Source organism: Musca domestica, unplaced genomic scaffold, assembly GCF_030504385.1.
Source record: "Musca domestica strain aabys unplaced genomic scaffold, Musca_domestica.polishedcontigs.V.1.1 49, whole genome shotgun sequence".
Taxonomy (NCBI): Eukaryota; Metazoa; Arthropoda; class Insecta; order Diptera; family Muscidae; genus Musca; species Musca domestica.
The window spans coordinates 1,606,927-1,634,280 of record NW_026712344.1 but is presented as its reverse complement, the minus strand read 5'-3'; the positions used below and the strand labels follow the sequence as shown (position 1 = coordinate 1,634,280).

General features: G+C 35.4%; 1 protein-coding gene across 1 annotated transcript in view; it reads right to left on the bottom strand.

Moving 5' to 3' along the window:
* LOC131804763 (mucin-5AC) overlaps window positions 1-27,354 on the bottom strand; it is a 342,229-nt gene that overhangs the window by 302,119 nt on the left and 12,756 nt on the right. Inside the window, exon 3 of the mRNA XM_059127927.1 lies at window positions 4,448-5,477. The gene's annotated coding sequence lies outside the window, so the exon portion shown is untranslated. The remainder of the gene's footprint in view (window positions 1-4,447; window positions 5,478-27,354) is intronic.

Sequence of the window (27,354 nt, the reverse complement as noted above, 5' to 3'; positions counted from 1 at the left end):
AATTCCGATGAATAATGTCGCTGAAATCATCAAAATACCGAATATCGAAAGGTACCGTTATATGGGGGCTATAAGAAGACGTGCGCAGACAATTTTCTGTTATAGGCTATAGTATATATTACGAACTTTAAATACCAAATTTGAAATAATTCCTGTGAATAAAGTCGCGTAAACCACAAAAATACCGAAAATAGGGAGGTACTATTATATGGGGGCTATAACAAATCGTGGACCTACATGGCCCATTTTCAATACCAAAAGTCCTCCAGACATAATAGAAATTTGAGTAAAAATTTTATTTATTTGACCGTTCGTCGAGATATACAGGATGAGATAAAAAAAAAAACTGCAATCAACTTCAGACTGCTTTCATTCCTATGCCACTCGTCCAACAGCTGTTAAAATTATTCCAGAGACAGCTCATTATTTTGTTTAAAAGCGTTACAAAAGCATTTTGGAGAATTTTCCAGAAAAAAGTTATTCGTGATGGAATTCAAGCGTCATAGTGCGATTTCATTATATTTGGCTGGAAACCCACAAGTGGCTATCGTTAGAGCACTCCAGCTCGTTACCTTGATATTGGTAGCGTAGCCCGACGTCAGCTGTTATTTTGTAAACAAACAAAATTATCGTTTTTACTTAGTTGGCCAACCGCCGGCCATGGTGATGGTGTGGGCCGCCAAACAGCAGATGGTCGCTCTGCGCTCGTGTTAATTGATGGAGGGTGTATTAAAGCCTTGGGCATGCAAATATTTTGGCCGCAGACTTAGGACATTTCAACAGGAATTAGCACAATCGCACTCAGCACGTGCCACCCAAGAATAGTTACAAAATGCTTCATTTTTTGCTTCCAGCGCATAATGGCCACCAAAATCTCCGAATACCAATCCGTTGGACTATTGTGTCTGGAGTATTTTGGAAAGCAAGGTTGGGACTAAAAAATACCAAAGTGTCGATCACATCAAGCAAGCGCTTTGCAGGGAATGAGCCAAAATACTGCAGAGCAACATTTGGGCAGCGTGTGTGGTTTCATTGGCCATAATTCGTGACAAAGGTGACCAATTCGAACAAATCTAAACTTATTCTAAAATTTGATGCTATTTCTGGCATTTTTTGCTTTCATTCAATAAAATTAAAAAACAAGTAAAAAGGGCTTAAACTTATACCCTACACCACTGTGTTTAACAAAGTAAAATAAAATAATAACAAGTAAAAAAGCAGTAAGTTCGGCCGGGCCGAATTTTGAATACCCTCCACCATTGGAACGAATTAGAAAATTTTCAAAAAAAATTATTTTAAAGTCTCTAATATATCTTTGAAATATCTATCCCCTATATATGGGGGGATATATGATATTGTGGACCTATTAAGACAAATCTATGTCTGGGTGTAAAGTACTCACGAGGAACTCCTTGTGTGGATTTTCAGATAATTCCGTTGAAAAAAGTGGGTAAAATCATCAAAACGGGGTACCGTTATATGGGTGATATACGATATCGTTAACCTATGTAGACAATTCGCTGTCGGTAGGTAAAGTGCTCACAAAGAACCCCTTGTGTACAATTTCGGACCATTCCGTTGAAAAATGTGGGTAAAATCATCAAAATACTGAATATCGGGGGGTACCGTTATATGGGGGATATTCGTGGACCTATATAGACAATTCTCTCTCAGGGGGTAAAGTGCTCACAAGGAACTACTTGTGTGGATTTGGATTTCCATTGAAAAATGTGGCTAACATCGTCAAAATACCGAATATCGGGGGGGTACAGTTATATGGGGGATGTACGATATCGTGGACCTATAAAGATAATTCTTTTTCAGGGGCTAAAATACTCACCAGGGACTCCTTTTGTGGAATTTTAGACACTTCCACTGTAAAATATGGCTAAAATCATCAAAATACCGAATACCAGGTGGTACCGTTATATGGGGGCTATACGATATCGTTGACCTATATAGATAAGTCTCTGCCGAGGTATAAAGTACCCACAAGGAACACCTTGTGTGGATTTTCAAACAATGCCGTTGAAAAATGTGGGTAAAGTTATCAAAATACCGAATATCGAGGGTACCGTTATATGGGGGATATACGATATCGTGGACCGATATAGCCCATCTTCGAACTTGACCTGCCTGCAGACAAAAGAGAGATCTGTGCAAAATTTTAGCTTCCTATCTTAATTTGTTTAGACTCTAGCGTGATTACAACAGACGGACGAACGGACAGACGGACGGACAGGGCTAAATCGCCTTAGAATTTTACTCTGATCAAGAATATATATACTTCGTTGGGTCTAAAATGATTATTTCGATGAGTTACAAACGGAATGACGAACTTAATATACCCTCCATACTATGTATGGTGGAGGGTATAAAAATGTAAAAGTGATGACGTTTGACTTTGTTGCAGTTTTTTATCTACTATTTTGTACTTTTCGTGCAATTATTATCCAAATCCACAGCTGGATTCCTGAAATTTGATATAGCATCACTGGTTGTGTATGTTGTTGAGAGAAAGAACTGGTTTTGGATATGCTACTATTTTTGTTTCAAATGCTACTGAAATGAAATATGTTTGCGAAGATTATAGCAAAGATCTTGGCAACATTTATAAAATATTGGTCTCAGAATATTGTCTCTTTGGACGAAATCATTTTCGGAACATTTGGAGTCTACAACTCTACAGGGAGATATTCGACTTGGTGCAAACTTTTTACGTAGTAATGTTTTTATCAATATAGATCGTGTTCGACAGTTAACAACATTGGCTCATCTTTACTGTTGTCTCATCTCAAATGTTCAAAAATTTTTAAAAAAGGAAATATAAATAAATAAAAAAAAAATACTAAGGAAGTACCCGGCATTAGGCCTGAGCCGAAAAAGGAAAATAAGGGCCACTCTTTTTCGTACCTCACCACAAATGTCAAAATTCTGAATATTAATAATTCTTATTAAAGAATTAAATAATTCTATCCAAATTTTGTGCATCATCATCGAAGACAAATATTATGTATTATTCTAAGGTCATAGTGTTTTTCCATACCAAGCCGATAATTTTTTTCAAGAATATTTTTAAACAAAAAAAGTCGATTTTTATATCATATCTTTAATAGCCGAATTTTTTAAGTATATGAAGATAAGAATTTTGAAGAATATTTTAACTGGATCTTCTTGTCTAAGAAGTCGTGGATTTTTTTTAAATAATTTCGGTCAAGTTTAAGTCAGGGGGTTTAAAGAATAACCAGACCTTTCAAGGAAAAAAACAGTTGATTTTTATTTGAAATTTTGAAAGACATTTTTAAGAGTCGCATCTTTTGAAAAAACATTTACGAATTTCCAGTCAAAAGTTTTTTTTTTTTTTAGATAAAAATACATATTTTGAAAGAATACGTTTTTAAAAAATGAGTTTCCTTTCGTCTGAGAACACGGGGTTTTGAAAAATTTTTGAAATATTAATATATTAATATAATATTAAAATTTCCTAAGCAAACTTCTTGAACCATAGAAAGTAGTCGTTGCTTAAAAAATGAAAAAAAAAATCCAATTTTTTAAAATATTTTTAAAATCTCCTAGGTTTTTTAAGAGGTGTATTTTTAACAGTCGATTTATTTGCAATTAATTTTTAGTTTTTTTATTTGAAGGTCGCAAGTTTTATACAATATTTTCAACACCAAATTTACAAAAAATAGATCTCCTGTGGCAAACTTATAGATTTAAACTTTATTTAAAAGTTTCCGTAGCCAGCATCGTGAATTCTTCCAACACTTTCACTAAAAAATCATGCAAATTTACATTTTCTAATGTTGATTGTAAAAGAAATATATTTCAGAACTTTCTGTTGGAAAAGAAAGAGAGTGGGATTCTTGGTCCAAAAAGGGTTGACTATTAAATAAAAATTAGTTTTAATTTTTAGGGTTGTCACAAATTTGAAAGAATTTAAGTATCAGGAATCCAAAGAAAGAATCAGGACTGGCCATATAGATAGGATGGATAAACTATGATCTCTATGTCACATGTTCTTGGTCCTTATCAGATTTCTGATACTTCAACTCTACCAAATTTGTGAGAAACATGCTCTCCCCATTCAGTATGACTGTTACATAAATTTTAAAAATGTTTGGTATCTCCCATAAATAATCTATACCTATCTAATAATCTTAGCTACCTTGCGTATACGTAACGACAACACACATACGCACAATGGCAAATGCCAGAGTTCTTTGAACCATTAAAAGTCTTTGGGTAAATTTAATTATTTTAAGCTTTTAATTGTTCAGATGAAATACACACAATCATAAATTTGTACAGATTAGCTAGCTACACACAAATTATTCAGATTATTTTAATTGTTCCAAAAAATTATATTCATACAGAGATCTCAAGTAATTGAAGGCAATTTATAAATAAATAATTTTTTTACAAAGAAATTCAACAAAAACCTTACCTTAAATTATGCAAATATTTCAGCTTCTTGGAAGATTTTTTTGTTTGTAGATGACAGGCAATGATGATGATCCAATTGTTGTTGGTTTTGTTGTTTTTATTAACCCGATTTATTATACATTTATGATGAATTTAATTTACAATAATTACAACACGCACTCACACTTCAACAAAACGTCGAATTTGTCTCCGTAAAAATGAAATTGAAAAACAAATGCCTTGAAGAATTTTCTTTTCCAAATAATACTTTTAATAATTTCTATTGAAATTTATTTTCCAGTTTTGACATTTTAATAAAGGATATCATTGTTGTTTTAACAATTTGTTTTTTTTTTTCTTTGTTCAAATGCCACTTGTCCATGTGTGTGGCATTCTATTTCAGTATTGCTTTCACAAAATTGTGGATATAAGCTAATATTATTTGATTTACAAGAAAGTTAGTCTATTGTTGATATAAATACTTTTGTTGATCCTTTGAATATATTTGAGGGTATCTATTTTCGAATCTATACGTGGTCTGTTTAACTCTTTTTCCTTTTCTTTTTTTTTTCTTTTTTTTTGTTTTTCTTTTCTGCCTTTAATCCTTAATTAGCCTAACAAGGTGCAAATTAATCCACTCTAGTTAATTAAATTGTTGAAATTTGCGGAGGTTGGTGTATGTTTGTACGTGTGACATTACGAGCAACACATTTCAAATTAATTTTTCCTTGTTACTCATGTTGCTATGCCTGCGGTTTTTTTATTTGTTTGACTTGGTACCTTCTTTCATGTGAGTTTCCTTGGCGCAATTCACTTAAGTTGAATGCCTCTTTGTTGCATATGGGTTTATTTTTTTGTAAATTTTTGCAATTAAATTTTAAAATCACTTAAAATAATAATCTTTTTTGGAATATTTAATTTATTTAAAAGGTTGTGATTATTATTATGTTATTTTTTATTTCATTCACTTTTTTTAAGCTTTTTTCACTTGGAACTTATTTGAATTTTTCATCCAATGGAATTTGTATTTTTGATTCACTTTTATTTTGAAGCTGGAAAATACAAGAAAAAGAAAAAAAAATTATTAATATATTGGAAATAAAATTGAATTCATAATAAATATAAAATTGGAATTATAGGGATTAGAATGAGATAGACGGAGAAAAAAGAGACGCATTCAAAACAATTATAGAATTATAATATAAATTTAGTTAGGTAAAAATCAATGAATAACAAGAAAAAAATTTTTAAGTTCGGCCGGGCCGAACTTTGAATACCCTCTACCACATATAAAGAATTTCGCAATTTTAATTTTTTTTTTTAAATACCGAATGTAGCCGTTATATTAGGGTTTATACGACGACGTGGGCCTGCATCATCAAAATACCGAATATAGGGACGTACTATTATATGGGGCAATACCAAAACTTGGACCTGTACACTCAATTTTCTATCATTGGCTGTAGTATCCATTACCAATTTCAAATACCAAATTTGAAGCAATGCCGGTGAACTATGCGGTAAAATCATCAAATATCGGGTTATATTTGAGCTATACGATGACGTTTATCTGCACAGACAATTTCCTGTCATAAGCTGTAGTACCTATTACTAACTTCAAATACCAATTTGAAACAATTCCGGTGAATAATGTCGCTAAAATCATGAAAATACCAAATATCGGGTGGTAAGGTGACATTAGGGCTATACGATGTCATAGGCTGTATTATTCATTGCGAACTTCAAATACCAAATTTGAAACAATTTCAGTGAATAATGTCGCTAAAATCATGAAAATACCAAATATCGGGAGGTGCCGTTATATGGGGGCTATACGAAGACGTAGACCTGTACAGACAATTTTCTGTCTTAGGCTGTAGCATCCATTACGAACTTCAAATGCCAAACTTGAAACAATTCCTGTGAATAATGTCGCTAAAGTCATCGTAATACTGAAATACCGTTTTACAGGGTTGCCCATATTCGACGGACCTTTGGGCCCATTCCAATCGACGAGGCTTGTCCGCAGGCAACATTCTTTGCGTCAATTGAATTTTGTACGGGAACAAATGCAAATCAATGCGAATAATCCGTTGTAAAGTGGACCGAGCCATGCCCAACTGCTGAGAACGGCGTTTTTGGTATGTTCTTGGGGACCTCTCAACACTGGTTCGTACGGCAGCGATATTTTCGGCCGATCGCTTTGGTCGACTTTTATATGGCCTCTTCGGATTAGAAAGAGCCTTACCAGTCGAAAATTTTTCGTATAAACGCTTAATGGTGTTCTTAGAAGGCGCACTTCGCACATTTTTTTTTTTTTCACAATTGACTTCTTCTGTTTAATGTAAATTTCATGGTAAAAATCTGCTTGGACTGACGCTTCAAACACGGTATGTCATTAAGCGATGTGACATCTTTGTCAAAAGTTATGGCGTTGCCAGATGAGTCCGTCGAATATGGACAACCCTATATTGGAGATATAGGAAGATGTGAACCTGCACAGACAATCTTCTGGCAAACATGGACCTACATGGTCCATTTTCATTTCGTTCGGAAGATAGAGTGATTTCCATAGATAGACGATAGACGATCAGACGGACGGACATAGCTAAATCGACGTAGAATTATATACCGATCAAGAATATTATACTTTGTGCGGTCTAAAATGTATATTTCGAGGTGTTACAAACGGAATGACAAACTTAATATACCCTTCATACTTTGGTGGAGGGTATAAAAAATGTCTTACTAAAAAAATCCTGCGAACGTGATCTAAAGCTTTCTTAAAGCACGAATTTCCAATGATCCCACTTTATCCCAACCTAGAGTGGCCTTCAGGCTAAATTTCAACATTATATGTATTTTGAACCGTTCAATAACAATGTTGCACCCATCAGTACAATTGGTACAGTTTAAATAGAAATTAAAAAAAGCATCAGGTAAACCCTTGCTTCATTTCTTTGGTGACCTATAGTAAAATTTGATGAAGAATATTTTTTTCTTGTACGTTATACAGGGTGAGATAAAAAAACCGCAACCAAATTCAGACTGCTGTCATTTCTAAGCCACTCATCCGACAGCTATTAAAATTATTCCAGTTGCAGCTCATTATATTGTTTATAAGCGTAGAAAAGCATTTTGGTGAGAATTTTCCAGAAAAAAATTTTTCGTGATGGAATTCAAGCGTGATTGTGTGATTTGTTTATATTTGTCTGCCCTATCGTTAGTGCACTACAGCATTTAAATGTGAATGAATCTTTTGTGTCTCATAACATCGTTCGTTACCGTGATACTGGTAGCGTAGACCGACGTCAAGGAAGTGGACAGAAGAAAAAAGCAACATCAACAGAAATGGTTCGAAAAGTAAAGAAGCGACTCGTGAGCTGAACATATCGCAATATTCCATTCGGCAAATAATGAAAACTGAGCTCGGGGTAAAGCCATTAAAATTCCCAAAAGTGGAAAAACTTACACCGCAACAGAAAGACAATAGATTCAAAAGAGCTAAGGAGTGGCTTCACTTGGTCAAAAGTGGTGATGGTGATGGTGTGGGCCGCCATAACAGCTTAGATGGTCTCTCTCCGCTCATATTAATCGACCGTGGCATCAGAATAAATGCCAAATATTATCTCGAAAATATTTTGGAGGCCTATTAAAGCCTTGGGCACGCAAACATTTTGGCCGCAGACCCTGGACATTCCAACAGGACTCAGCACGCGCCACCCAAGAATGGTTACAAAATGAGGTTCTTCGCTTCATTTCCAGCGCACAATGGCCACAAAAATCTCCGGATTCCAACCCGTTGTACTATCGGGTCTGGAGTATTTTGGAAAGCAAGGTTGGAACTAAAAAATACCAAAGTGTCGATCACCTCAAGCAAGCGCTTCGCCGGGAATGGGCCAAAATACAGCAGAGCAACATTCGAGGAGCGTGTGACGGTTTTATTGGCCGTTTGAAGGCCACAGTTCGTGCCAAAGGTTACCAATTTGAACAAATCTAAACTTATTCTAAAATTTGATGCTATTTTCCACATTTTTGCTTTCATTCAATAAAATTTAAAAAAAAAAAAAAATGTAAAAATTATGGCGTTTGACTTTGTTGCAGTTTTTTAATTCAACCTGTACATTTTGAATGTAATTTTCAGAAAAATTATTGTATATTGAAATATGATTTATTCCTAGATTTATAGTTGCTCTGTTTCAGAACCTGCAAGAATCTGCTGGTTTTGCAATTTTTTACGATATCATAAAGGGAAAACCGGTTATCGTAGTAAACATTTTTACATTCTTGCAGTTCTGGAACATACCATGTGAAATTTTGTGTAGAATAGTTCCTCTTTTAACACCTTCCGCATAAACCGAAATTTTATATAACTTCCAGACGTCAACTTGAAAAAAGTCCGATTAAAATGTATCAAAAAATTGGGAAACATTTTTTTTTTTGGTTTTTTTATTATTTTTTTATATGCAGTGAAAATAGAGATTTCTTTTTTTCGATGACCTATAGTAAAATTTGATGAAGAATATTTTTGTCTTTGACGTTATACTTCAAAAATGATGCTTTGGTGTAGATGTTTGTAAAAACTCTCCTGAAAGTACGGCTTTAACACTAGAATGTGTTTTTATACCCTACACCACAAGGTGGTCAGGGTATTATGTCTTTGTGCATTTGTTTGTAACAGGCAGAAGGAAACGAGATAGACCCATAGTTCCTTTATAAAATATGCATAGAATCACATTTTGAGTCGATTTATGCATGTCCGTCCGTCTGTCTGTCCGTCCGTCTGTCCGCCTGTCCATGTATTTTTGCAAACAAAGTACAGGTCGCATTTATTGCACGATCCAGACGAAATTTTGCAAAGATCATTTGTTTGGCCCAAGGACGAACCCTATTGAAATTGGAGATAATCGGTCAAAATTTAGATATAGCTCCCATATATATCTTCGTCCGATTTGCCTTTTATTGTGCACCAAACGTGTAATATCAGCCCGAATTGTATGGAATTTTCCAAATTAGGCCTGAAAATATGTATGCCAAATTTGATCGAAATCGGTTCAGATGTAGCTATAGCTCCCATATATATTGTTCATCCGATTTGTTATTTTTGTCCACCGCCACCGTAATATGCATTATGCAACAACAATATTTGAGGGAATATATAAAATACAGCTCAGAAATACATTTGCTAAATTTTATCGAGATCGGTTCAGATTTGGATATAGCTCCCACATATACCTTCGTCCGATTTACATTTTATTGTGCACCAAACGTCTAATATTTGTCCAAATGGGATGGAATTTGGCACTTACGACCGAATTGAGTCTAGAAGCTAGTATTTCAAATTTGGTGAAGATCGGTTCAGATATAGCTATAGCTTCCATATATATTATTCATCCGATTTGTTATATTTGTTACCCACAACCGTAATATGCACTCCGTAACAACGTTATTCAGGGAAATATATCAAATACAGGTCAGAAATATCTTTACCAAATTTTATCGAGATCGGTTCAGATTTGGATATAGCTCCCATATATATATTTATCCGATTTCAAATTAATTGTGCACCAAATGGGCAATACAATTCCGAATTTAAAAGATACAAATGCTTCGGCATATTTAGTCCTTTGAACTTTAAATTATAATTATAATCATAGCGTGTACGATTGAATTCTCCCATAAAAACTTTTAATTGTTATGTGGAGCTCTACTTAATTAGCAAAGTGATGTATGGTATCATAAAGTAGGCCCCGCCCGACTTTAAGACTTTCTTTACTGTTTTTTATTTACGAAAGTGTATGCTATTTTGTAAAAGATTTACACTCTTGACGTCTTCTGAGACCTATAGTAGAATTTTATGACAAAATAATTTTGTGGAATATTTTCAGTTGCTACAATCCTGTTAAAACATATTTAAAAAAAACCAGAATGACCCCTTTGTTGACTCGCTTGAGAGTTAAAATGTTCTACCAAGATATTCATCGTAGTTATATCAGTAATATTCCCAAAGACTCTATATATCTTAAATGCCCTAAATTTGTGGAGGAGGGTGGAGCTTGGCCACAGTATACCCATTACCTATTGATGTAAACTTTCAAAACGCCGATACAAGTGTCTTATTTTTTTTTTTTTTTAGCTTAACTTCCATTATCTGCTGGACTTTTCCCGAAATTATTGAAAAAATTTAATTTTGTTGCCTTGTGCAATTAATGATTCAAAATTGGTCCGCTACAATTTCAGTCCTTGTTTTCATTCCTTAAAAACTTTGCCTATTTAACCCACATTCATTACATTAATGGCTTTTGTAAATTATTTCCGGAATCTCGTATATTGGGACAAGTCGCCACATCGCTACACACGCTCTCTGCTAGACTCGGGTTTTCTTGCGATGGTATTTGTATATGTGTAAGTGTTTGTGTGATATAGGCTGCCATGATAAAGTGTTAATTATGCTGTGATAACACATCATTTATTTTATTTTTGCTTGGGATTTAAGTAGATCTGCTCCAGTGTCTGTCTGTCCGGTCTGGTCTGGTCGTTTCAATTGTGACATGTTGTGGAATGAAGGCGTGTGTGAGTCAGTGTGAATGATATATATGTATGTATGTTTGTATGTATATACATATGTGGCTCTTGGTATGGTAAACGTTTAAAAATGCCGACGGGCTTGTTTCAGCATTAATAACAAGTAAATTTTTGCTGCCATTGTTATTGTTGTTGTGGAGGAAAAAGAAAGGTATTGTGACGGAAGATGTAGTCGCATGTGAGTGACGGTGTGTGTGTGCGAGCTTGTTGTGAAGTGTCGGTATTAACTGCGTATGTTTTTTTTTGTTTTTGTAATTTACCTTTTTTCGCATTTTTTTGTTGTTGTTGGCATTTCATATCATTTTTTGTTGTTTCTTGTTATTTTTGTTTTCTTGTTGTTGCTTTACTTTTTGCACTTTGAAATCCCATTAACAAGAGAAGGCAAGGCAATCCGACTAAAACGAAATCCGTATAAGCAAAAAGACAGACAAAAACAAAAATAGCAACAAAAACGACGTCGACGATGACGATGACGGCTATGTACCATAACAAGAAACAATTTACTGACATTTATGAACTCTAAATACTTAATTGCTTTTTAAAGCGATAAAGCGTGAGAAATTTCGTTAATTTGTTTATTGTAGAAAAACAAAGGCCCAGCTCTCTCCTTGCCCCTTCATCTCATCCTCCTCGTTAATATCAACCATGATTGCTTTTGGCCTCGTTTAACATGAATTGACAAGAAAATAATATTTTTTTAATTTATGAAAAAAAAAACGGAACAACAAGAACATATTCCATTAACAAAATTATACGAACTTTGGCCAGAACTAAACGGCCTGAAATGGCCGAAAAAAATCGCCAATATTCAATTCGCCGACGTAGATCAAAATTCAAGATAACAAATGATTTGGTTACGATGCGAGAACATGTTTCTCTCTAAAATTAGATCACATTTAAATTTATAAATGGTTCTGCTTTAAATATAATTTTTGGCCGTAGCGTGGAGCAATTACAAAAAAAACACAGCAACGACGACGGCGGCGGCGGTATGGCTTGTTTCATTTTCGCTTGACAGCTCTTAATTGGGTGGTATTATGAAATATTAACAAAAGACATGTGAACAACAACAATAAAAATAATAACAATATTGTAATTTATTAACAATGAAAATGAATAGTTTTAATAGAGTTTTTTCATTAATTATGCTGAAGGCTTAAATAGGGAAATACACTATTGAGGGCGATGGGGGTGCACTATGGGTAAAAAGCATGATTTTTTGGCATAAAGTCATTTTTTTTGGTTTCATTTTTTTAAATTTAACTGATTTCCTAAATGTAGATACCCATATTAGAAAAAAAATTTTTAATATCAATACGGATGGCAACCCTTTTTTCTGGCGAGCTTTTAAAGTCAGCTGTTTGAAAGTCACTTTGTTTTGGTACAACTGGCGGTAAAGATCAGCTAAGTTCAAGTGCTTCTGATTTGACAAAATTGAAAAAAATAAAATGTGTAATTATGGAAAACGTTAGGGCAGGTATGTAAAATTAAGACGAGGTGCCCTTTTTGTCATAATTGTCTGTTGTTGTAATACTGTGAATTGTTTCGTGTATGTATAGCTTTATATAAAATCTATAAATTGTAGTTGTGTTCCGCGGAGTGTAACTTGTGAATGGCAAAGCATTGCAAAAAGGTATAAATGCCAAGTTATTAACAAAAGTGTGTTAATTAATGAGTAACTAGCCTTTTTTGTTCTATTTTGTGCCAACACGTGTTTTGCAGATAAACATGTGTTTGTCCATGCAGCGCTTATTGAAATTTGGAGAAGCAACAATCGCTCAGAAGATGCACTTGTGAAATATGTGTTACAGAATATCAATAATATCACTTTAAATGAAGTCCAAATGCGTTTGATATTAAAACAAGTTAAAAATTTTGTTAATTATATAAAAAAGCATTTGCCAAAGTGCAACCGTAAATTAGAGCGATTTAAAACTAAACATTCAAAGTGGCTTAGCAGAAGTATAATTATAGTAATGGATGAGCAGTATGTTTCCCCAAACATAATAGGTCGCCCAAAATTAAATTATGAAGATGCTGGACCTAGGCTAAAAAGGAAATTAACCCCCGAAGTTGCTTCACAAAATAAACATGCAACGCCGTTACTAGTTCATGCTGCTACGGTTTCAGCCAAAAAATCCAACGACAGAGACATGGCCTTTGTTTTGAATAAAGCAGGCAGTAATGGAAATATAGCCGAAGTAAGGAACAAACTTTTTGCTGTTAATCCAACACCTGTTTAATAGACAATCGATTAACAAAACAACAGTATATAAACATGAAGCAACACACCAAGAAACAGGGATGTGATATTTATCCTCCTTATTCTGAAGTCGTTGAATCGAAATTAAAATGTAGGCCTGTGGGAATCCTTTATTCTGAAACCAATGTACAAGTTACATTACAAAACTTATTACACCATACTACTCACCGAATTCTTACAATGCAAGACGAAGTTTTTGAACTACTCTCAGATGCAACAAATTGTAAACTTATTTTTAGTTACGGATTTGATGGGTCCTCAGGCCACAGTTTATACAAACAGCGGTTTCAATCCAATCACAATTCTGGTCTTGATGATTCACTTTTCGTAACTACGGTTATCCCACTAAAAGTTATAGATGAACTTCATCGAGTTATTTGGCAGAATAAGTCTCCACAGTCTGTTAGATTTTGTCGTCCTTTGAAAATCGAATTCGTTAAGGAAAGTACATCCCTCATATTAAACGAAAAAGATAATTTGGATAATCAAATATTACACCTACAAGATTATTTACATACGCACAAAACGAAAAAAATAATTGTGAAGTTTGAAGGATATATGACACTAATAGATGGCAAAGTACTGAATATTTTAACTGGAACTAACTCCTGCCAATTTTGTCCAATTTTTGGGGCAAAACCGACACAGCTACTAAAAACAAAGGACTTTAACTCGAAGATTTTCAGTATTAGAACAAGCAGTCTTCAATACGGAATAAGTCCTCTTCATGCATGGATCCGCTTCTTCGAGTTAATATTAAGAGTCTCCTGTAGACTTGACTCTAAAAAGTGGCATGCTAAAGGTAGTGATAAAGGCCAAATGGCTTCACGTAAACAGCTTCTACAAGAAAAATTTTGGCAAGAAATGGGCCTTAATGTAGATAAACCTAATGCAAATGGCAGTGGCAATACTAATGATGGAAATACGGCCAGAAGAGCATTTTCGAATTCAATATTACTGTCATCTATATCAGGAATTGATTACGAAATAATTCGTCGTTTTCACATAATTTTAATTGTGATATCTTGCGAGTATGCCTTGAATTCAGACAAGTTTAAAGACTTTTGCGCTGACACATTCACAATATACATGGAAAAATATTTCTGGTATCCAATGTCCCCTACTGTTCACAAGGTATTAGTACACGGATATCAAATAAAGGATTGTTGCGTACTCCCAGTTGGTTGCCTAGGGGAAAGTACATCGGAGGCAAGGAACAAGCTATATAAGAGCGACAGAAGACGCAATGCAGGAAATTTGGCAAAGATATTTCTGAGCTGTATTTGATATATTTCCCTGAATATCGTTGTTACGGAGTGCATATTATGGCTGTGAGTAACAAATATAAGAAATCGGATGAAGAGTATATATGGAAGCTATATCTGAACCGATCTTCACCAAATTTGACATACTAGCTTCTAGACTCAATTCGGTCGTAAGTGCCAAATTTCATCCCATTTGGGCAAATATTAGACGTTTGGAGCACAATAAAAGGTAAATCGGACGAAGTTATATATGGGAGATATATCCCAATCTGAACCGATCTCCATAAAATTTAGCAAAGGTATTTCTGAACTGCATTTGAAATATTTCCCCAAATATTGTTGTTACAGAGTGCATATTACGGCTGCGGAGGACAAAAATAACAAATCGGATGAACAATATATGTGGGAGCTATAGCTACATCTGAACCGATTTCGATCAAATTTGGCATACATATTTTCAGGCCTAATTTGGTTAATATGCAAAATTCCATACTATTCGGGCTGACATTACAAGTTTGGTGCACAATAAAACGCAAATCGGATGAAAATATATATGGGAGCTATATCTAAATTTTGACCGATTACCTCCAATTTCGTCCTTGGGCCAAACAAATGATCTGTGCAAAATCTCATCTGGATTGGGCAATAAATGCGACCTGTACTTTGTTTACAAATATACATGGCCAGACGGACGGACGGACATGCATAAATCGACTCAGAATGTGATTCTATGCAGATCATCAAAAGGAACTATGGGTCTATCTCGTTTCCTTTTGCCTGTTACAAACAAATGCACAAAGACATAATACCCTGACCACCTTGTGGTGTAGGGTATAATAAAATGTAAACCTCTATAGACAATTTTATACTTCAAGGATTGTCATCTATCAAATCTTCTAAAATACCTAATTTGAAACAATTGTGTGGGTAAATATGACTGTGATCTGTGACCATGTTGAAATGCAAATACCAACTTTTATCAAAATATCGAATATAGGGAGGTACCGTTATATGGAGGCTATACTAAGAAGTGGACTTATAAATATCGCCACCGAAGCAAGAACCCATCATGACCAACAAATTCCAATTTTTTAAACAAATACGCAAAAAATGTGGCAAAAATCACCGAAATACCGAATATCGGGAGGTACCGTTGTATGGGGTATATACCAAAACGTGGACCTATGCTTTCAATGTTTCGCCACACGAGCTAGAACCCGTTATACCCTACAAATACCAAATTTTAGACAAATCTGTTGAAAAAATGTGCCAAAAGTCATCAAAATCAAAATACCGAATATCGGGAGGTATCGTTATATGTGGGCTATACGAAAACGTGGACCTATACATGCAATGTCCCGCCTGTGAAACTAGAGCCCATTATGACCTACATATACCAATTTTGAAGACAAATCCGTGGAAATAAGTGTGGGGAATATCATCAAAATACCGAATATCGGCAGGTACCGTTATATGGCGGCTATACCAAAACGTGGACCGATATATGTCATTTTCAACACCAACCATCCTAGACACAATACAAATTGTTTTGGGGTTATGGGGTCTACGGTGAATATTTAGGGATGCTGTAGGTGGAGGTTATAAATATGGTTACAGCGGATGAAGCTATAGCGATATTCTACAAAACTGTATTTACCCATTTCGTTCAACCCAATTTCGAACAGTCAAGTTGTAAAGTCACACTTGTGCATGCAAACCATGATCGCATAATATTTGGGGGTTGAAATGGACCAAAAACTGAAAAATTTTCTGATTTTGTAGTTGTTCTACAGATCGCAATTATAGACCAACCGACACGAAAAGGAGCATGGGGCTAGAGCTTAGTGCTGGGCAGGAGTCTTAAAATTTGATTTTGCAGCCGTTATAAAGGTCACAAATAGAAACTTACAGCGATATCCGAAATACATAAATGGCGAGCTTGTGATTTCATTGACGAATATAGCCAAATATCGTAGACAAGCAAATCATATACATTAGTCTAAATTTGAAGATACAGAGGGGACTCTTGCTTGTGTAGATGATCGCAAAATATTTAGGCGTTCAAATAAACCAAAAACAGAAAACATTTACTGATCACCCAATTGAAGCCAATCGACACGCCTGAGAAGAAACTTAAAGACAGGATAGAATTCTAGTATTTTGGGAAGACCATTGGATTATATTTAGCTGTAAAATGGACCACAACAACTAAGAGCACGACGGAGTGCATAAATATTGGGCAAATGTCCCTGGTCAAAATGCTAAGGGTAATACTGGTCAGTGCTCCGTGACATAATTTCAAGAGCGAAATTTTCCAACTGGATTTGGAATAAGGGGGCTTCTAACATATTGTAGTGTTGTAGGGTATCACATGGTCGGCCCGGCACGACTATAACCTTTGCTAACTTTTTTATTATACCCTCCACCATACTATGGAGGCAATATTAATTTTGTCATTCCGTTTGTAACTCCTCGAAATACTCACGTCAGACCCAACTAAGTATATATATTCTTCATCAGCGTAAAATTTTAAGACGATTTAGCTATGTCCGTCTGTCTGTTCGTCTGTCTGTTGTAATCACGCTATCTTTCGAACAAATTGAGATAGAAGGCTAAAATTTTGCACACATGTATATTTTACCAGTAGGCAGGTTAAGTTCATAAATGGGCCATGTAGGTCCAAGTTATCATATAGCCCCCATACAATGGTACCTCCCGATATTCGGTACTTTGATGATTTTAGCGACATTATTCCCCGGAATTGTTTCAAATTTGGCATTTGAAGTTCGTTATGGATACTGCAGCCTAAGACAAAAAATAATCTGTTTAGGTCCACGTCTTCGTATAGCCCCCATATACCATACCCACCGATATTCGGAATTTTGATGATTTTGGCGACATTATTTACGGAATCATTTCAAATTTGGCATTTGACGTTCGTAATAGATACTGCAGCATAAAACAGAAAATGGGCCATGTAGGTCCACGTCTTTGTATGGCCCCCATATACCGTACCCCCCGATATTCGGTATTTTGATGATTTTAGCGACATTATTTACCGGGATTGTTTCAAATTTCGCATGTGAAGTTCGTAATGGATACTTCAGCCCATGCCAGAAAATTGTCTGTGCAGGTCCACGTCTTCGTATAGCCCCCATTTAAATGTACCCCCTATATTCGGTATTTTGATGATTTTAGCTACATTATAAACTGATTTTTCTTCAAGATTCGCATTTAAATATTGTAATAACTTATGACAAAAGTTGCCTATGCAGGTCCACGTCGTCGTATAGGCATTCGGTATTTTTAAGATTTTAACAGAATTTTTAACGGATTTTTTTTTTTGTTTTTTTTTTTTTGTTTTTTTGGAAATTGCCATATTTGTACCAAATGGTGGAGGGTATTAAAAGTTCGGCCCGGCCGAACTTACAGCTTTTTTACTTGTTTTTAATTTAAGTACTTTACTTATTCCGTTAGCTTCAGCCGTTTCTTCTGGACGTTGATTCTCAGACATTTACTGACTGACAGTTACATCCCTAATCGTTTACATACATAGATATCCACGAATTTTCTTCTGCCAAGACTACTAAAGTTAGGATAATCCTTAAAATAATTATTTAAAAAAATTAGGATACTTTTCTTGAATATTCTTTAGAAAAATCAAAAAATAATAATGATAATATTTCAAAAATGTGTTTCCTCAACGAGTAACCATAATTATTATACCCCATACTCTATGAAGAGCGGCAACGGAATTCGAGATTTATAATGGGGTATTGCTTATCAAAAACAAAGCTTTTAACAATAAAAGTAATTGTAATTAATTTTCCCTCCCTCATACATATGCACAATGTTTGAAGCACACTTGGCGATTGCAAAAAAATAAAGGGAGCAAATAAGAAAACAATCAAATAAATTCATTGAATCGATTATATTTCAGGGCGGCATAGTAATGCCCCCCTTGAAAAAGAAAACCCCCTCCACAAATGAACTACAATTCTAGGCTGCGAAAGTCACCAAACAGCAGATGAGAAAATTGCACAAAGCAAACATAAGGAAAACGATTGAATGTAAATACAAAATAAAATTTTCAGACAGTAGCCGATGATGATAATAATGCCAGCAGAGAGACACACAGACAGACAGACAGACAGTTGGTGGAATTGTTTGCTCATGACGTTGTAGTCATTATTCAACTATCGCCATGACGTTTTGGGTTTTTGACACAGTATTCATTGGAATTGTTGGAAATTCAACAACAACAACAAAAACAGCAACTACTGCAATCAGAAATGACCCAGTGCGCGAAATATTTGTGTCTACATACAAACATACTCTTAGTCAATAATATCGCCAATAATTTCTCTCTCTCTCTCTCTCTCTCTCTCTCCGGAGAGGAATGCTTTGATGTGTGAAAACAATTATGTTCGATTCATACCATCTGACTATTTGATGCATTGATTGAAGTTAATTTGTTGCAGAAAACAAAACAAAAAGATTTGGACTTATGCGTACGAAAAGTACTAAACGGTACCAAAATTGGTGTAATTTGAATTTGGAGGTTCAAATAGAGCTGGAAACCTGAAATTTGAAATAAACAGTACTGTTGGAGTGTAGAATTGAGATATAAACGTAATTTTTATACCCTCCACCTTGGAAAGGAGGGTAAATTAACTTTGGCATTCCGTTTGTAACATCCTTAAATATTCGTCATAGACCCCATAAAGTATATATATTCATAATCAGCATAAAATTCTAAGTCGATTAAACAATGTCCGTCTGTCTGTCCGTCTATCTGTTGAAATCACGATACAGCCCACATTATTTGACGTAGAGCGCCAAAATTTAGCAGAGCAATTTGTATTGTGTCTAGGATGGTTGGTATTGAAAATGAGATATATCGGTCCACGTTCTGGTATAGTCCCCATATAACGGTACCTCCCGATATTCAGTATTTTGATGATTTATGGCACATTTTTTCACTGATTTGTTTGAAAATTGGTATTTGTAGGTCATAACGGGTCCCTGTGCGTGTGGCAAAACATGGCATGTATAGCCCCCATATAAAGGTACCTTCCGATATTCGGTATTTTGATGGCTTTTGCCACATTTTTTCACTGATTTGTCTAAAAATTGGTATTTGTAGGTCATAATGGGTCCAAGTTCGTGTGGCGAAACATTGTATGTATAGGTCCACGTTTTGGTATAGTCCCCAAAAATAGTACCTTCCGATATTCGGTATTTTGATGATTTTTGACACATTTTTTTAATTTTTTAATTTCTCTGAAAATTGGTAGTTGTAGATCATAATGGGTCCCAGTTCGTATGGCGAGTCTTTGTAATTATAGGTCCACGTTTTGGTATAGCCCCCATAAAATAGTACCTTCCGATATTCGGTAATTTGATTATTTTTTCCACATTTTTTCATGGATTTGTGTGAAAATTGGTATTTCTAGGTCATAATGGGTTCTAACTCCTTTGGCGAAACATTGCATGTGTAGGTCCACGATTTGGTATAGCCCCACCATAAAACGGTACCTCCCGATATTCGGCATTTTTATGGTTTTTGCCACTATCTTCTAATGTTTCCTTTACCCTAAGGTGGAGGGTATTAAAAATTTGGCCCGGCCGAACTTAATATTTTTTTACTTATTTAAATTTGCACTTATGTGAATAAAAGGTACTAAATGGTACTAAATTTGGTACAATTGCGATTTGGGTGAACCGATAGAGCTGGAATGCCGAAATTTGGAAATAAGATTACTATTGCATTGTAGGACTGAGGTATGTAGGTAATTTTGGAAATTCGTACTTATGTGTACTAAAAGATACTTTGGTACAATTTAAATTTTGGCAGAACCGGTAGAGTTGGAATCCTGAAATTTGGAAATAAAATGTTATTTGATTGTATGATGTAGGTAGGTATGAACATTTGTGCTTATGCTTATATTAAATGGTACTAAATTTAGTAGTAGTTGATTATGGGTGATTGATAGAGCTGGTATCCTGTAGTTTGAAAATAACATTACTTTCCGAGTGTAGGATTAGGATATGAAGGTAATTTAGAAAATGTGTATTTATATGTACTAAAATGTCGGAAGCTTTGAAAATCGTACTTAATGATAATAAAATGGGTAAATGTGTTTTTGGCGAACCTATAGGACTGAAATCATTAATTTGGGAATTAAGATTTCTATTGGATTGTGTAAACCCCGAAATATGTGATCACTATTTTCAAGGATGACTTTTTGAAGGAGGAAAAATAGCATACTTTAAAATGGACATAACTCCTTAAATATTGACATTTCGGGGTTTTTAGCTATAATTTGTGATCACTTTTAGAAGGAGGAAAAACAGCATGCTTTAAAATGACCATAACTCCTTATATATTGACATTTCGGGGTTTTTAGCTATAATTTGTGACCATAACTCCTTAAATATTGACATTTCGGGGTTTTATAATCCAATAATAAGATTAAGGTCCGAGTGTAGGATTAGGATATGAAGGTAATTTAGAAAATGTGTATTTATATGTACTAAAATGTCGGCAGCTTTGAAAAATCGTACTTAATGGTAATAAAATTGGTAAATGTGTGTGTTTTTTTTTTGGCGAACCGATAGGGCTGAAATCATTAATTTGGGAAATAAGATTTCTATTGGATTGTGTAATGCGGGTTGTTATGGACATGTGAACTTATGTGTACTAAATAGTACTAGATTTGATATTAGGTGAACTGATGGTGCTTGAAATCTTAAATTCCGTATTAGGATCGCTGTTCGGCTTCCAAAATGTATATCATAATTGTACGAAAGTACTGAATGGTACTATATTTGGTCTTATTGGAGTGGTAGCGATGGAAGTTCTGAAAATTTAGATAACTAAATTTAGATTACTGATGGTATTTGTGTTTGAGATTTGGCGGAGTTTGGAAATTTGTCCTATATTTTTACGAAAAAAACTAAATTTGGTATTGGGTGAAGGGGTAGGGCTGGAATTCTCAAATTTGATATTGAGGTCTCTGTTGGTATCTGGTTTTGAGATCTAATGATGGTTTTGGAAATGTGGACTATAATTGTACGAAAAAACTAAATGTTACTAAATTTGGTTTTGCGTGAAGAAATAGTGCTGGAATCCTCAATTTTTTGGAAATGCGTACTATAATTGTTCGAAAAGTACTAAATATAGGGTTAGATAAAAACTGCAACAAAGTCAAACGCCATAATTTTTACATTTTTTTTTTTAAATTTTAATGAATGAAAACAAAAAATTTCGAAAATAGGATCAAATTTTGAAATACGTTTAGATTTGTTCGAATTGGTCAACTTTGGCACGAATTATGGCCTTCAAACGGCTAATGAAGCCGTCACACGCTGCCCGAATATTGCTCTGCGGTATTTTGATCCATTCTCGGCGAAGCGCTTGCTTAAGATAATCGACACTTTGGTATTTTTTAGTGCCAACTTTGCTTTCCAAAATACTCCAGACACAATAGTGCAACGGATTGGTATCCGGAGATTTCGGTGGCCATTGTGCGCTGGAAATGAAGCGAGGAACCTCTGGCGCGTGCCGATCGCGATGGTGCTGAGTCCTGTAGGAATGTCCAAGGTCTGCGGTCAAAATGTTTGCGTGCCCAAGGCTTTAATATACCCTCCATAATATTTTCGTCATAATATTTGGCACTTGTTCTGATGCCACGGTCGATTAATACGAGTGGAGAGCGACCATCGGCTGTTATGGCGGCCCACACCATCACCATGGCCGGCGCTTGAGTTTTGGTGGCCAACCGAAGGTGTACATTTTCAGCTACCCTATATGGCAAGTAAACACGATGATTTTGTTTGTTTGCAAACGGCTGGACAACGAATGTTTTCTCATCGGAGAAAACCAAATTCTGCAGTTCACCACTTTCGGCCAAGAGAAGCGACTCATTAGTTCTTTTTTCTAGTCTATTTTCTTTCTGTTGCGGTGTAAGTTCTTGCACTTTTTGGAGTTTCAATGGCTTTACCCCGAGCCCATTTTTCAATATTTTGCGAATAGAATATTGCGATATGTTTCACTCACGAACCATTTTTCGATCACTGCGACGCGGGTTTAGATCAAGTCGCTTCTTTAGTTTTCGAACCATTTCTACTAATGTTGCTGTTTTCTTTCGTCTACTTCCTTGACGTCCGGCTACGCTACAAGTATCAGGGCAACGAGCGATGGTATGAGACACATTTAAATACTGGAATGCTCTAACGATAGCCACTTGCGGGTTTCCAGCCAAATATAAAGAAATCCCACTATTACGCTTGAATTCCATCACGAATAACTTTTTTGTGGAAAATTCTCAACAAAATGCTTTTGTACGCTTGTAAACAATACAATGAGCTGTCACTGGGATAATTTTAACAGTCGTCGGACTAATGGCTTAGAAATGACAGCAGTCTGAAGTTGGTTGCAGTTTTTTCATCTCACCCTGTAGTTCTAAACTTAGTTTTGGACGATGGAATAGACCTGAAATCCTGAAATTTATTATTCAGATTACTGATGGTATCTTTGTTTTAGATTTGGCGATAGATTGGAAATGTGTACTTTAATTGTATGAAATGTACTAAATAGTACTAAATTTGATATTGGGTGAAGAGATAGAGCTGGGATTCTCAAATTTAATATTGAGGGCTCAGCTTGCAAAATGGTATTAAATTTGGAAGTGATAGTTCTGGAATCCTCATATTTGATATTGAGGTCTCTGTTGGTATCTGGAATTGAGATATGGAGGTTGTTTTAGAAAGGTGTACTATAATTGTGCGAAAAGTGCTAAATGGAACTAAATTTGGTATTGGGTGAAGCAATAGAGCTGCAATCCTGAAATTTGATATTTAGATTATTGATGGTATCTGTGTCAAAGATTTGGCGGTGGCTTGGAATTGCATCCTATATTTGTACATAATGATACTAAATTTGGTATTGGATGAAGGGAGAGAGAGAGAGGGAGAGAGAGCTGAAATCCCCGAATTTGTTATTGAGGTTTTTTTGGTATCTTGCGTTGAGATCTAGTGGTTGTTTTGCGTTCTACAATGGTTCGAAAAGTATTAAATTATACTAATTTTGGATCCCTGTTGGTGTTCGGTATGGAGATATAGAGATTGTTTTGGATATGCGTACTGAATGTTACCAAATTTGGTATTGGGTGAAGGGAGAGAGAGAGCTGAAATTTAGAAATTTGATATTGATATTAAGGGTTTAAACTTTTTTTTTCCAGCCTAATTAATATAAAATATTTATTATAATATTTATTTGTACAAGGCAAACTGGTGTTAAGTACTGTTGGGGTCCTTACTGTGGAAACATACAACTTTTCCGAAAATAGTACTATCTGATGTCCATGTAACATAAGCATGACACATATTATATTCGTATAGTACTCTCACTTCAAACTGAAGCCTTTAAACTATCAAAAACAAACTAAGTCACAACACAATTTTTATCTGCAATATTTTTTTTTTCCAAGCAGCGCAAAAACTTATTTGTTTTTTGCCGCCTTTTTTCTCTACTCGACTTCCATTTTTTTTAATTCTATTCTATTTTTCGGAATCGCTTCTAGTTCTTGTTGCATCGCTATTTACAAACAAATTGCTTTGCAATTCGCGGCAATGTCATTACGTTGAGCGAGTTAAGTGCCGCAATGAACAGTAGTCGGCGACTGAATGGCACGGCACAATCACTCAAATATCTCGACAAATAGGCAAACACAAACACACACACACACACACCGATACGCAAACAGTAACTCTTAATTGTTCAATTAATTAGAGCAGAAAAATAAAGGCTTCAATCAAAAGTTATAAACAATTATTGAATTTAGCAATGAAAATCGAATGAATTCGAATAAATGCTGAAAATGGGGGGGGGTGTCATTGCAATGCATGATAATGATATTTTCGATTGAGTCATTATTTGGGTGCAGGGTGCTAAGACATTTTTTATCTAAACACCTGGGTAATAATTAATTTGATATTTATGAATTTTGAATGAGGGGTCGATCCTAGTGTTCCTGGCTTAGAGTACGAACAATTCTAAAAGTTACAATATAGCTATTGTGCTTTTCGAGTAAATTTGAGCAAATTTGTGGAAAATTCCCCCCAAAATGCTTTTGTACGCTTGTTAACAATATAATGAGCTGTCACTGGGATAATTTTAACAGCCGTCGGACGAATGGATTAGAAATGACAGCAGTCTGAAGTTGGTTGCAGTTTTTTCATCTCACCCTGTAATTCTAAACTTAGTTTTGGACGATGGAATAGAGCTGAAATCCTGAAATTTATCATTCAGATTACTGATGGTATCTTTGTTTGAGATTTGGCGATAGATTGAAAATGTGTACTTTAATTGTATGAATTGTACTAAATAGTACAAAATTTTATATTGGGTGAAGGGATAGAGCTTGGAAGTTCAAATTCAATATTGAGGACTCCTGGGTAATAATTAATTTGATATTTATGAATTTTGAATGAGGGTCGATCCTAGTGTTCCTGGCTTAGAGTACGAACAATTCTAAAAGTTACAATATAGCTGTTGAGCTTTTCGAGTAAATTTGAGCAAATTTGTACATTCAAGGTACTACAGGTAAAAAAGCTGTAATTTCGGCCGGGCCGAACTTTGAATACCCTCAATCATTTCCAACGAATTTGGAATTTTACAATTCCGAATATAGAATGTTGCCGTTTCAATTGGGGTCTTTACGAAGACCTGGACCTGCATACACAATTTTCTGTCACAGGCTGTAGTACCCATTAGGAACGAAGTTTAAAACAATTTCGGTGAGCATCGTTTTTGAATTGTCAAAATACCAAATATAGGGGTGTACCGATTTATGGGGACTATACGAATACCTAGACCTATCTGCACTGCAATCAGAAGTCTGAGTAAAATTTCCACAGACGGACGGACGGACGGACAGACGTAAAGACATCGCTAGCATCGCCATATATACTTTGTGGGGCTTAAAATGTATATTTCGAGGTGTTACGCTTCATAGTACGATGGAGGGTATAAAAAGAATTAAAAGGTACAACTAGATTTGCCACGACTGTAGCTCTCGCTGCAATAGGGAAAAAATAAAGCTGCATTTGTCCTAAAAGGTACAAAGCATGCATGAGGTGAGAAGTTAGTTAAAACGGCTTTTCTGAAAATACCTGGAGTACATCCGAAATGTACTAAAAGGCACAACAATTGGAAGGAAACTATAAAATTTTTCATGAAGAGTCAATTTTAGTGAAAATGGTGGTAGTGGTAGGAGCTAAAACTGCTTAATAAGGTAGAATTTTATAAATTTCAATTTCGACAAGTGTCAAGAGGTACAAAGTTGTTATTGACCCACTGATATAGGCTAGAACGTTGACATCAGCAAAAGAGAGATTCGATATGCTACGATTCTACAATTAGTTGAAATTCATAATAAAGGGTGAGATGAAAAAAAGGCAACCAATTTCAGACTGCTGTCATTTCTAAGCTACTCGCCCGATAGCTATTAAAATTATTCAAGTGACAGCCCATTATATTGTTTACAAGCATACAAATGCATTTTGGTGAGAATTTTCCAGAAAAAAAGTAATTCGTGATGGAATTCGAGCGTGATTGTGTGATTTCTTTATATTTGGTTAGAAAACCACAAGTGACTACCGTTAGAGCACCCCAGCATTTAAATGTGAATAAATCCTTTGTGTCTCGTACCATCGCTCGTTATCGTGATACTGACTTCGTAGCGTAGCCTGACTTCAAGGAAATGGACGGAAGAAAACAGCAACATCAGCAGAATTGATCGAAACCCGCGTCGCAGTGACCGAAAAATGGCTCATGAACTGAACATATCGCAATATTCCATTCGGCAAATATTAAAAAATGAGCTCGGGGTAAAGCCATTGAAATTCCAAAAAGTGCAAGAACTTACACCGCAACGGGAAGAAAATAGACTCAAAAGAGCTTAAGAGTTACTTCGCTTGACCGAAAGTGGTAAACTGCCGAATTTGTTTTTTTTTTTTCGATGAGAAAACATTCGTTGTCCAGCAGTTTGTAAACAAACAAAATGACCGTGTTTACTTGCCAAAGAGGTAGGCTGAAAATGTACACCTTCGGTTGACCACCAGAACTCAAGCGCCGGCAATGGTGTGGGCGCCATAGCAGCCGATGTTCGCTCTCCGCTCGTATTAATCGACCGTGGCATCAGAATAAATGCCGAATATTATCGCGAAAATATTCTAGAGGGGGTACTAAAGCCTTGGATACGCAAATATTTTGGCCGCAGACCTTGGACATTCCAGCAGGTCTCAGCACCAACGCACTCATCACGCGCTACCCAAAATGAGGTTTCTCGCTTCATTTCCAGCACACAATGACCACCAAAATCTCCGGACACCAATCCGTTGAACTATTGTGTCTGGAGTATTTTGAAAAGCAAGGTTGGCACTAAAAAATACCAAAGTGTCGATCACCCCAAGCAAGCGCTTCGCCGAGAAATGGTCAAAATATCGCAGAGCAACATTCGTGCAGCGTGTAACGGTTTCATTGGCCGTTTGAAGGCCATAATTCGCGCCAAATGTGACCAATTCGAACAAATCTAAACTTATTCTAAAATTTGATGCTATTTCCGACATTTGTATACCCTCCGCCATAGTATGGAGGGTAAATAAAGTTTGTCATTCCGTTAAATATACATTGTAGACCCCACAAAGTATATATATTCTTGATCAGCATAAAATTCTATGTCGATTTAGCGATGTCCGTCCGTCTGTGGAAATCACTCTAGCCTCCGAACGAAATGAAATAGATTGATT